This window comes from Triplophysa dalaica, chromosome 10, assembly GCF_015846415.1.
Source record: "Triplophysa dalaica isolate WHDGS20190420 chromosome 10, ASM1584641v1, whole genome shotgun sequence".
Taxonomy (NCBI): domain Eukaryota; kingdom Metazoa; phylum Chordata; class Actinopteri; order Cypriniformes; family Nemacheilidae; genus Triplophysa; species Triplophysa dalaica.
This window is the reverse complement of record NC_079551.1, coordinates 17,604,195-17,618,101: the sequence shown is the minus strand read 5'-3', so window position 1 is coordinate 17,618,101 and position 13,907 is coordinate 17,604,195. Positions and strand designations below refer to the sequence as shown.

Genomic DNA, 13,907 nt, shown 5'->3' with positions numbered 1-13,907 from the left:
CATGGAGTTTTTTTAGCCATTACAGCAGGGACGATTCTAAGCAATTGGGGGGAGCTGTTTCCTGTGGGCCGTATCCTCTTCCTGTCTCTCTTGACTGACACAAAGACCGATGCGGTCCGTCTCTTCCTGTTAAACAGGAAATGGGAACAGCTCTGAGCAGATCTAGACTGGCAACGCTGCACAAGACCAGGCATCAGAAAACAATAAACATCCTAAGGCCATGTAAACAATGTTAGTTAGTCCATTACCTCGAGGAACAAACAAAATCAAAACAACCCCACATGACATTCAGTTGGGTTGGGCATGAGATGTTTCGTGGACGCCTATAAACGTGTCCACCCATGTTTTCCATCGAGCTGCGAATGTTTCACAGTGAGACTGAAACTAGCGCTGCGTAAAAACCCCATTCCACTCGGGTTGGGTTAAGGTGTGTCTATGAGTATGTCATTACTAATGAACCAGAAACATCTTCTCACCTGTTCCTGTGTTTGTGTGTGTGTGTGTGTGTGTGTGTGTGTGTGTCTGTGTGTGTGTTGAAGCTTTTACTCAGAAGGTTGTCAGTTCCTATGATGAGGCTGTGACATGTTAGCGCATGTTTCTGCACACAATGCAAATAAGACTTCATATTCACACTTAATATTTATAAAGGAATGTGTCTTTGTAAATCAAAATGTCAACTTCAGTGATTTTACTGTATGCTACTATTTTCTATTTAATAGTTTTGACCCTGCAAAATGCAGCTATGTGGTTTTAAAGGTCTTCTGAGTGGCTTCACGTACGTTACTATGCAGTTGTCGGGGTGTTCTGAGTGGCTTCACGTACGTTACTATGCAGTTGTCGGGGTGTTCTGAGTGGCTTCACGTACGTTACTATGCAGTTGTCGAGGTGTTCTGAGTGGCTTCACGTACGTTACTATGCAGTTGTCGAGGTGTTCTGAGTGGCTTCACGTACGTTACTATGCAGTTGTCGAGGTGTTCTGAGTGGCTTCACGTACGTTACTATGCAGTTGTCGGGGTGTTCTGAGTGGCTTCACGTACGTTACTATGCAGTTGTCGGGGTGTTCTGAGTGGCTTCACGTACGTTACTATGCAGTTGTCGGGGTGTTCTGAGTGGCTTCACGTACGTTACTATGCAGTTGTCGAGGTGTTCTGAGTGGCTTCACGTACGTTACTATGCAGTTGTCGGGGTGTTCTGAGTGGCTTCACGTACGTTACTATGCAGTTGTCGGGGTGTTCTGAGTGGCTTCACGTACGTTACTATGCAGTTGTCGGGGTGTTCTGAGTGGCTTCACGTACGTTACTATGCAGTTGTCGGGGTGTTCTGAGTGGCTTCACGTACGTTACTATGCAGTTGTCGAGGTGTTCTGAGTGGCTTCACGTACGTTACTATGCAGTTGTCGAGGTGTTCTGAGTGGCTTCAAGTACGTTACTATGCAGTTGTCGAGGTGTTCTGAGTGAGGTGTTCTGAGTGGCTTCACGTACGTTACTATGCAGTTGTCGGGGTGTTCTGAGTGGCTTCACGTACGTTACTATGCAGTTGTCGAGGTGTTCTGAGTGGCTTCACGTACGTTACTATGCAGTTGTCGAGGTGTTCTGAGTGGCTTCACGTACGTTACTATGCAGTTGTCGGGGTGTTCTGAGTGGCTTCACGTACGTTACTATGCAGTTGTCGGGGTGTTCTGAGTAGCTTCACGTACGTTACTATGCAGTTGTCGGGGTGTTCTGAGTGGCTTCACGTACGTTACTATGCAGTTGTCGAGGTGTTCTGAGTGGCTTCACGTACGTTACTATGCAGTTGTCGAGGTGTTCTGAGTGGCTTCACGTACGTTACTATGCAGTTGTCGGGGTGTTCTGAGTGGCTTCACGTACGTTACTATGCAGTTGTCGGGGTGTTCTGAGTGGCTTCACGTACGTTACTATGCAGTTGTCGGGGTGTTCTGAGTGGCTTCACGTACGTTACTATGCAGTTGTCGAGGTGTTCTGAGTGGCTTCACGTACGTTACTATGCAGTTGTCGGGGTGTTCTGAGTGGCTTCACGTACGTTACTATGCAGTTGTCGGGGTGTTCTGAGTGGCTTCACGTACGTTACTATGCAGTTGTCGGGGTGTTCTGAGTGGCTTCACGTACGTTACTATGCAGTTGTCGGGGTGTTCTGAGTGGCTTCACGTACGTTACTATGCAGTTGTCGGGGTGTTCTGAGTGGCTTCACGTACGTTACTATGCAGTTGTCGAGGTGTTCTGAGTGGCTTCACGTACGTTACTATGCAGTTGTCGAGGTGTTCTGAGTGGCTTCAAGTACGTTACTATGCAGTTGTCGAGGTGTTCTGAGTGAGGTGTTCTGAGTGGCTTCACGTACGTTACTATGCAGTTGTCGGGGTGTTCTGAGTGGCTTCACGTACGTTACTATGCAGTTGTCGAGGTGTTCTGAGTGGCTTCACGTACGTTACTATGCAGTTGTCGGGGTGTTCTGAGTGGCTTCACGTACGTTACTATGCAGTTGTCGGGGTGTTCTGAGTGGCTTCACGTACGTTACTATGCAGTTGTCGGGGTGTTCTGAGTGGCTTCACGTACGTTACTATGCAGTTGTCGAGGTGTTCTGAGTGGCTTCACGTACGTTACTATGCAGTTGTCGAGGTGTTCTGAGTGGCTTCACGTACGTTACTATGCAGTTGTCGGGGTGTTCTGAGTGGCTTCACGTACGTTACTATGCAGTTGTCGGGGTGTTCTGAGTGGCTTCACGTACGTTACTATGCAGTTGTCGGGGTGTTCTGAGTGGCTTCACGTACGTTACTATGCAGTTGTCGAGGTGTTCTGAGTGGCTTCACGTACGTTACTATGCAGTTGTCGGGGTGTTCTGAGTGGCTTCACGTACGTTACTATGCAGTTGTCGGGGTGTTCTGAGTGGCTTCACGTACGTTACTATGCAGTTGTCGGGGTGTTCTGAGTGGCTTCACGTACGTTACTATGCAGTTGTCGGGGTGTTCTGAGTGGCTTCACGTACGTTACTATGCAGTTGTCGGGGTGTTCTGAGTGGCTTCACGTACGTTACTATGCAGTTGTCGAGGTGTTCTGAGTGGCTTCACGTACGTTACTATGCAGTTGTCGAGGTGTTCTGAGTGGCTTCAAGTACGTTACTATGCAGTTGTCGAGGTGTTCTGAGTGAGGTGTTCTGAGTGGCTTCACGTACGTTACTATGCAGTTGTCGGGGTGTTCTGAGTGGCTTCACGTACGTTACTATGCAGTTGTCGAGGTGTTCTGAGTGGCTTCACGTACGTTACTATGCAGTTGTCGAGGTGTTCTGAGTGGCTTCACGTACGTTACTATGCAGTTGTCGGGGTGTTCTGAGTGGCTTCACGTACGTTACTATGCAGTTGTCGGGGTGTTCTGAGTGGCTTCACGTACGTTACTATGCAGTTGTCGGGGTGTTCTGAGTGGCTTCACGTACGTTACTATGCAGTTGTCGGGGTGATCTGAGTGGCTTCACTTACGTTACTATGCAGTTGTCGGGGTGTTCTGAGTGGCTTCACGTACGTTACTATGCAGTTGTCGAGGTGTTCTGAGTGGCTTCACGTACGTTACTATGCAGTTGTCGGGGTCTTCTGAGTGGCTTCACGTACGTTACTATGCAGTTGTCGAGGTGTTCTGAGTGGCTTCACGTACGTTACTATGCAGTTGTCGAGGTGTTCTGAGTGGCTTCACGTACGTTACTATGCAGTTGTCGGGGTGTTCTGAGTGGCTTCACGTACGTTACTATGCAGTTGTCGGGGTGTTCTGAGTGGCTTCACGTACGTTACTATGCAGTTGTCGGGGTGTTCTGAGTGGCTTCACGTACGTTACTATGCAGTTGTCGGGGTGTTCTGAGTGGCTTCACGTACGTTACTATGCAGTTGTCGGGGTGTTCTGAGTGGCTTCACGTACGTTACTATGCAGTTGTCGGGGGGGTGTTCTGAGTGGCTTCACGTACGTTACTATGCAGTTGTCGAGGTGTTCTGAGTGGCTTCACGTACGTTACTATGCAGTTGTCGAGGTGTTCTGAGTGGCTTCAAGTACGTTACTATGCAGTTGTCGAGGTGTTCTGAGTGAGGTGTTCTGAGTGGCTTCACGTACGTTACTATGCAGTTGTCGGGGTGTTCTGAGTGGCTTCACGTACGTTAGTATGCAGTTGTCGGGGTGTTCTGAGTGGCTTCACGTACGTTACTATGCAGTTGTTGAGGTGTTCTGAGTGGCTTCACGTACGTTACTATGCAGTTGTCGGGGTCTTCTGAGTGGCTTCACGTACGTTACTATGCAGTTGTCGAGGTGTTCTGAGTGGCTTCACGTACGTTACTATGCAGTTGTCGGGGTGTTCTGAGTGGCTTCACGTACGTTACTATGCAGTTGTCGAGGTGTTCTGAGTGAGGTGTTCTGAGTGGCTTCACGTACGTTACTATGCAGTTGTCGGGGTGTTCTGAGTGGCTTCACGTACTTTAGTATGCAGTTGTCGGGGTGTTCTGAGTGGCTTCACGTACGTTACTATGCAGTTGTCGAGGTGTTCTGAGTGGCTTCACGTACGTTACTATGCAGTTGTCGGGGTCTTCTGAGTGGCTTCACGTACGTTACTATGCAGTTGTCGAGGTGTTCTGAGTGGCTTCACGTACGTTACTATGCAGTTGTCGAGGTGTTCTGAGTGGCTTCACGTACGTTACTATACAGTTGTCGGGGTGTTCTGAGTGGCTTCACGTACATTACTATGCAGTTGTCGGGGTGTTCTGAGTGGCTTCACGTACGTTACTATGCAGTTGTCGGGGTGTTCTGAGTGGCTTCACGTACGTTACTATGCAGTTGTCGGGGTGTTCTGAGTGGCTTCACGTACGTTACTATGCAGTTGTCGAGGTGTTCTGAGTGGCTTCACGTACGTTACTATGCAGTTGTCGGGGTGTTCTGAGTGGCTTCACGTACGTTAGTATGCAGTTGTCGGGGTGTTCTGAGTGGCTTCACGTACGTTACTATGCAGTTGTCGAGGTGTTCTGAGTGGCTTCACGTACGTTACTATGCAGTTGTCGAGGTGTTCTGAGTGGCTTCACGTACGTTACTATGCAGTTGTCGAGGTGTTCTGAGTGGCTTCACGTACGTTACTATGCAGTTGTCGGGGTGTTCTGAGTGGCTTCACGTACGTTACTATGCAGTTGTCGAGGTGTTCTAGTGGCTTCACGTACGTTACTATGCAGTTGTCGAGGTGTTCTTAGTGGCTTCACGTACGTTACTATGCAGTTGTCGAGGTGTTCTTAGTGGCTTCACGTACGTTACTATGCAGTTGTCGAGGTGTTCTGAGTGGCTTCACGTACGTTACTATGCAGTTGTCGAGGTGTTCTGAGTGGCTTCACGTACGTTACTATGCAGTTGTCGAGGTGTTCTTAGTGGCTTCAATAATGGTTCTTTAAGAAATTACAATAAAAAAATATTTGCAACCCACCAAAATGGTTAGTGGGAGTGGCAGGTGTTAATGTTAAGCCCTTATTACATGTAAAATGAGTAAGTATGGAGATGTATATAGAAAGTGTAAAGAAATATCACCAGTTTGATGTTTAATATTAACACTCATTATAAGATTGAATAACATTCAGAAAGATAAGAAATATTATTTTAATCTTCAGAATAATCGTGTAGGTTTAGAAATTTGGTATCATACATCTCTAAAAAAAGCATTAAAAAGTTAGCTATTTATGCCTCTTTCAATCAGCATACTTCACAGTGAGTTCATTCAAAGGTGAAATACCATCAGATCAAATCTTGTCAGTGCTTTATCTCAGCCCAGATGTCACCGTTGCCACGCACTGACTGTCAGGTGTAGTCATGAAATCGTCCATGCAAAAAAAAATCATTTTGCTCTTCCTCTTCAAAGAGTTCTTCTGGGATCAAGTAGACATTTTCTCAGCCCAGAAGAAAGAAACAATACCGCTGATCCTAAACCAGCCTACAGCCTACCACTCTCATCCAGTGGTGAGGTAGAAGATGCAGCTTTGGTGATCAGATGTAAGGATTTGGGCGCAGACACACAAAATGAAGCTCCAATAGAGAGTTTGACGGAGAGAACATGTAAGATCTGTTTTGAAGTTAATCTGAAATCAAGTGGATGTCCGGTTTGAAGTGATAGGTATTTTATTCAAAACAAATATTTAAACCCTTTGTAAATTGCTTAACCGTTATTGAAACATGTAATAAAAAAACTCCTAGTCTTAAAATGCCTTCATTTGCTTTGTATAAAATATGTATTTCTTTGGATTTTGACCTACAAAATGTTCTAGACAGGCTTTGTGAAATTCACCGGTTAACCTTTAGTAGTACACTCACACTTCCTTTAACACTAATGGACTAAAAGCCACAAAATGTCTACTTCACAGGGTCTATTTAACACGATTCCCCTGAAGCACAAATGGGTTTTCAAGCTGTGCAGCCGGACAAGACCAGAGACTTACACTGCTCTCCAAAAGATGCCCATGAATTTGTGTGTGCTTGTGAATAATAATGATGTGAACCGGTCACTTCCTGTTTTATACGTAAGACGACAGATGGGTGACAATGACACATCTCATTCTACAGATCCAAACAAACACATTCACTGAGTTTAAACATTTCTACATCTTCGCCATCAACAGTGCGTCAAGACCAGCCATATAGTTTGTGTCAAACTGTTTCTTCACACATTAGCATGATATCCCTGACGAAGTGGAAAAGCAGCGAGAGAAGCGAGCGAGGTGTTTTATCTTCTGTTATTTTTTTCAGAGCATGAATATGCTGACTGCTCTCTAGGTCCGTGACGTCAAACGACACCTCTGATGATGTGTCAGGTCGATGTGTCCGTTGCTGCAGCCATTACATTTCCTGTCCGCTACACTTTTCTGACAATGTGACAACCAACAGTACGTTTGCGGATACGACATGGGGTTTTGGTGAGAAGCAACTGTTTGTACAATGCAAGAATTGGTCCTGTTTTACAGTAAAAATACTTCAAGACCCTCATCAACATATAAAGATAACTACCTAACTGCTTGTCTTGAATTAAATTGCCAATTTAAATTAGATTGAAATATATTCTCTATAAAGTCTGTATGTAATTTATGGAGGATCTATTGACAGAAATGCTATATAATATACAGGACTATGTCTTCAGAGAAGTGTAAAGACCGTACATAATGGAGCATTATGTTTTTATTATCTTAGAATGAGATATTTCGATCTACATAAACCACGGGTCCCCTTACATGGAATTCACCATGTTGTAGCCCTATGGACAAACTGCTCTACAGAGGGCGTTTCGGAGCCGCCGTAGTGCTTCGAAAGGGAGTGAGTTGTTGATTGCAATCTGCGAACTTACAGCTAGATGTCGCTAGCGTTACTACACTGGACCTTTAATTTGGAATACAAAGTATTACATATTATGTATCATTTAATATCAACTCAACCCTAGGTAAAATATTAGATTTTCTAGAAAAAAGATTAAGAAAGACAAAATAGTATTATATTATATTAATAATATTATTATAATACCATGGGTGAATATTTATTAATTGATAGTTATTTATCAGCTATCCACTATTTTGTATAGGGGTCAAAATGATAATTTTAAACCGAATTTGGAGCCAAATTACAGGGAGTGATAGAGGAGCAAAACATGGCACATTTGCGCGTTTTGAAGAATTTTTCGACTTTAGCCATCTTTGGTGCATTACGTCCCAACAACAGTTCAAAACCCGCAGAATTACTTTTTCCCAAAGTGTGCATACTTGAAACTAAAGAAATATTACAGTTTTCTTAATATCCTTTCAGACTCGGGTTCTCAACAAATGACTTTAACTACCTTTATTTATCTGGCCCTATATGGTATATTTCCAGAGATATGTAAATCTCAAAAAAGCTCCATGTACTCGTTTTCAATAGCCAATAATCAAATGTAGGTCACTTTGCATATACATATGAAAATGCATTTAATTTAATGATAACTTCTTAGAAAAATGCCACAACAAACCGAAAGCATTTTGTTCTTACAGGGAATGTTTTGCCAACGTTGTCGCAACCTTTCTAGCAGCTCTCCATGCTTCAAGATCACAGGTTTGGTTCCAAGCATACAAATGGATATATTTAAATATGATGACTTGTATGTTCCAATGAATAAATATAATTTATTATTAATTTTAATTAATTAATTCATTAAATAAATGAATGAATTCATTTAATTTTAAATTTTGAACAGACTTTTAGCCAGTTTTGGCTATTGGATTCACAGAAGAACACAGGAACAGGGTGAAGTGGATTACTGTGAATGTTGTGTTGAGAAAATGTGATTCACGTCATGACGGTACAACAGGATATAGACTCATCGCACTCATCTCTCACAACAAGCTGTGCCATGACACTGACAACACACACACACACAAAAACATACATGCGCGCACACATAAGAAATGCTTTAGGGAACTTGTGGAAGCTGTCATCACCACACACCTGCATTGATGCCAAGCATTCCTGAAAGTGTGTTTCAGATGCTAATTGGCAAAAAAAAATATTTAAAGTTACAGTACACAAAAAAGATAATTTCCATTACAATAACATACACTGATGATGTGCTCATGGTGGCTTAGCAGTAAGCATATGATGCATCGTGATGTGGTCCTTAAATGGTCGATGGGTATTTGTGTCATTTTCGCCACATTTCCTGATTACACTTCCTTCTCTTGTGCGCATCATTTCCTGTCCTCGCATCCCATCCGTGTCCATATCTGTTTCAAAGATGCCTCCCAAGCATAAGGAACTCCATTGATATTGCTAACATACGATTGCAGTCACAAGCATTTTTAAGATGGTAGTCATGATGACTCCATGTCCGTTTCTACAAAATTGACCTAGAAAAGACACTTGTTCATTGTACGCTTGAGTGTGTGTCCATTCACACTTACGTAAACACATATTGTGGACAAACATCAAATCTAGTGGTCTATTTTCATATAACCATTTGCTACTTTGCTTATGAGCATCCGTCTTGTGATGGCAGTGCGAGTTCAACAGCTATGTGTGTTTTAGAGCGAGTGGATGTGTGTTAATGTTAAAAGATTATGACGCACACCCCATAGTGCTGTCTCAACCCTTAAAGTGTGTGTGAGGGAGAGGTGGCTACAGTATGTGGGACGGCTAGCGATTGACCACGCTAAACACTGACGCACTTCAGTTTCAAACCGGCGGCCTACAGAGGAACATACGATTTCAATCGACTCACTTTTGGGGTTTTGATATAGAAAAAGCAACAATACACAGCAGCACCAGAAATGATTCACAAAGATATAAAATACCACACACACACACAAACCCAATTCTCTCAAGGAGATTGCAGAGATATGGAAGTGGGAATTGAGGTTGCTTGATGAGAGCAAGACAGAAAATGGAATGGGGGACGGTCCATAGGCCTAATGATTTTTATACTGTACAAATTGTAAATTTGATCCCCAAAAATCATAGAAAACATTTTTTGATTTTTTTTAAATGTTGTTCTGTATGATTTATAAGCTTTTTTGGCCATGGGGACCTTGAATTTGTTCCTCACTGTGACACGGTCCCCATGTATTGTGTGTATTGAGGTTTAGGCCCCCATCGGGATATTAAAACAAGGCCAAACACACACACACACACACAGAAGCCCTGTTTCAAAACTTACCTGGGGAGCTACCCTGCTGTCTACTTTCTACTTAGGCAGCTGTTCTCCATGACAGTATCTCACACTAAATTGCTTGTGTGTGCATGTGTACGTGTGGTTGGTGGGTAGTGGGGCGATGGGCAGGATGTTGCTGCATAAACAGTGGGCTCCAGAGCCGAGCCGTCTCTCTCGCGCTTCCTTCCCCGGCTGGGGGGCGTTGGTGGGGGATACAGGGCGGGAGAGGGCCCCTGGCTGTCCGAATCGCTATATCATTTCAAACATTATAATAGTAAAAGAAGGGTTAGTTTGAGATACTGTAGGGTAACTAAGCCATATAATGACGGCGTAATGTCATAAAGATTTCAGGTTTGGCTTTTTTAACTTGAGCCTGTGACATGCAAATTTGTATCACATGACGACGTGTGACAAGATTGATACGCCACGGCTTGAATTTTTTAGTTGGAGAAAATACAACTAGTAGGATAATAAATACTTGCAATAATAATAAAAAGACAGAATCCAATTTTTTACGATACAGCTTTAAAATAACAAAAACAATGACACTGCAAGCAAGTCCGAAAGGCTGTTCAACGATTCACCATGAATAATCGCATCCAGAATAAAAGGTTGAGTTTAACTTCTAATATACTGTATGTCTGTGCAGTGTGCATATTTACTTGGTATTTATAAACACATAGGCCTACACGGCCAACTACATGTTTTATGTAGGAAATCTTTTCATGTTTATATTAATATATGTATGTATAATTTGAATTATATATAAACATTTATTCATTTTTATACTTTAACAAAATTATAATGCACAGTGGAGAAACATATATTATGTACAAACCCTCTTTTACTGTGGATGCCATTAATCTTTGGACAGCCTATAATGTGTAGAAATGTTGGTTTATCATCAATGACTGAATAAAGCATGTGGTACGTAAAGCACTTAAAATATCTAGACAGGACAGAATGCTCAAAGGAGATAAATGCAAAAACGGTTTCAATTGTATTGCAACAAGCAATACACAGAAATTAAAGGTTTGCTTGGTTTATGTGCAATAACGCTGCTTACTTCAAAAAGATGATGATAGTGATGCTATTGCAGTAGTTTATTCTAGATGTTGGATGTAAACCCATTGAGGTAGCTTGGCGATTGCGAGCAGCGCCCTCTGTTGACGAAAACAAATAAAACACGCGGACACCGTCTTGCCACGTGTTATTGCAATATTATTGTCATGGAGACATATTCATTTATTTCACATTGAAAACTATTTGAGGGACATTTCTGGGGAAACTCGAGGCAACACAAAACGTAGGTCAACCAACTAAAAGGCATGTTGGGTGCGATGCAAGTACTTGCAACCTCTTTATGTGACTAAAGACTCAAGAATCAAGTGCCTTATGGCGATTTATACTGTAATCGAAAAAATATTCAAATTATCCTACATCACATTTCGACATCAGAAGTGAATATATATTTTATGCAAATGATTAGGAGGCTGTGCAATAGTTAATCTATCGTGAACTGTCCGATAAAGGTAAATAAAAAGTGTTAATGTGAATATTCCGCTTGTATAAGTTCAGCTGTGTCAAAAACACACTTCATGACTCATACGACACGTGCAATAATGAGATGTTGGCTGATGCACGAGCAGTTATGGCTGACGTCTGAATATTCAACTTAAACTCATACGGTGAGTCATACAAGATCTGTAGGAAGTCATCCGTCAGGAATGGGAGCTGTCAATCAATTTATGCAGTGACGTGTGAATCACACGCTCGTCGGGCTGTGGTGCTTAAATATATAAAATATTGCACATAGAGAGACGCACCTGTTGGGCTTTCTGCACATTTAAAGTTCTTCATTGGCTCAAACTTTCATTCTGTTATTTACCGTTTCATGTAAACAACACAGCAATCCAAATTAATAAAGCAGAAGCGCCATCTAGTGGTTTGTACACGCAATGAGCCAAAGAAATAGGGGGCATGAACATGAAGGGATATTTCGCCCCCCCAAAAAAATATTCTTTTATCATTTACTCACCCTCAGATTGTTCCAAACCTGTATAAATTGATTTTTTCTGCTTAAAACACAGGAAGAAATCTGGAAGATTGTCAAATCTCCCCCCTTTACTCCCATAGTATTTATTTTCCCTGCTCTGGCAGTAAACGGTGGGTGAGGTCTGACATTCTTCAAAATATCTTCATGTGTGTACAGCAAAGCAAATAAATGTAAACAAGTTTGGAACAATCTTAAATATTTGACAGAATTTACATTTTTGGGTAAAGTATCCCTTCATCGTTGTCTTGGTGTTATGCATTCTGTGAACACTGCCACAGATGAGTCATATACATTCAATATTTTTCTTAATAGGTTTCATTTATATAGAAATAAGCTATATTAAGCCATCCTTCAGATTTTGCTGTATACATATCTAAACATGCTTTATGACTCATTGAATGAAAAAACCAAGAAGAAATGTATAAATATGCTTAATGCTTGATACCATATTCATGTTTACAAAGATGAAAAAATGTCTTCCAGAAATAGAAATATGTGTTATGTGTGTATCCCCCACATGGTTGCAAACGTCTATGGATGTTTTCTGAAATGTTTACAGATATTACATCAAGTTAATATTTACATTGTTATAAGAAATGATAAAACACAAAAAGTATCAAGGGACATTAATTTTAAATTGGCCTACTGAAAAGAAGTCAAAACCCAAGATTTCTAAAAATCAGACCTAGCTATGTATCCAGCAGTTTCCCCTCTACAATGTAATACAGCTAATGGCCTCTAGGAAGAAGCACTGGATCATCATGGGTACAGAACAATCACTTATAAACAGCTTTATAATAATAACATTTATTCAGCAAATGTATATTCTGTATTCCTCGTAATTGCAACTTGCAGGCATATTATTTTCCTGAATATGTGCTGAATCAATACAAAGAGCAAATATTGCAATGCACTGAATAAATACTATCGACAGCTCAATCTGCTTTGCTATTTTATTTGTAAAAAAAATTAATTAGAATAAATAAGCAAAAAGTAAATAAAAAAATACTTTGCCCCTCTTGAATCTTCTTAAAATAATACACATGTAGATTAAAGAGAAGAAAAAATGATATCAATAAATCAGAAAAGTCACAAAAAGCAATAGAGTTCAGTGACTGCCAAATTGTGTCCCTCTTTAAAACATAACGAACCAAGTGAGACTTTACTTCCTGTCATATAGTGAGCGTCGCCTCACTGCCGCAGATCTCTATAACATCAGCGCTTCCTCAAACTATTGCGTTCTGTTTGTGACGTCAATCGCCGTGCTTTCACATCTGCGCTACGCTACCGCCCTCTCGCGGTGTTTGATGTAACTGCGTGACGTGAACTGCCGTTGAAAACTGCTCGTGCTCTTCGCGCTAAACGTGCGCAGGGATTGAATGAAAGTACCAGATTGGGCGTAACTTCCCAAACCCTTTACAGGTAAGCGGCTTTTTATCCGTTTTGCTTCATGACGCCCCCGTTTGTTTTTTAAACAACGTAGACTGTCTGTGTTGTGTTACGCAAACGCACATATTTATGCGGGAGAAAACGTGCTCGTGCTGTTTCACGCATGCTTCCAGATGCAGATGTGCTGCAGTGAAGTGATGTATTTACGATACTGTCGTTTAACGGGCTGGATTAATAGATGCCTTTTAAAGTTACAGTATGTCCCAACACAGCTTTGAAATTGCTATCGGTTGTCATGACGTTCTTGTGTTCGCGCGACCGCCATAGTTTACCGGCAGTGTGTGTTGTGATAGTAACGCAGTGTGGTTTGATGCAGTACATAAATCACAGGAACATATGTGCGCATGTATGGTCATGAATGTAACATATCTAAACTGGTCATGACGAAATGATGCATTGTCAATATACGATGATTAATTTATACGTTTAAAGCTGTCCTTTATTGTTGCGTTTCATACAGATGTGTATCAGTTTTGTCAAGTCTTTTATGTGTTGAGTTATGGACTCAAGATCAACAATTTAATGTAAGAAGAATTGCATGTAGGTGTGAAGTGTGTAATAAAAAGTTGCATAGATTAAGCCTTTATTAATATTTTCTATATATTTAATTTGATTATATAGCCCACACTTGTTCCCGTATCAATATCCTATTTGTAAAAAGCAATACATTGCCGTTTTTGGCATATCTTTAGCCTGCAACCTGCTTATGCACAAATTTATCTGT

General features: G+C 41.7%; 1 protein-coding gene across 1 annotated transcript in view; it reads left to right on the top strand.

The window, feature by feature from the left end:
- The first annotated feature begins 13,051 nt into the window (after positions 1-13,051).
- The window catches only part of add3a (adducin 3 (gamma) a), a 79,424-nt gene continuing 78,568 nt past the window's right edge, over positions 13,052-13,907 (top strand). Inside the window, exon 1 of the mRNA XM_056759917.1 lies at positions 13,052-13,156. The gene's annotated coding sequence lies outside the window, so the exon portion shown is untranslated. The remainder of the gene's footprint in view (positions 13,157-13,907) is intronic.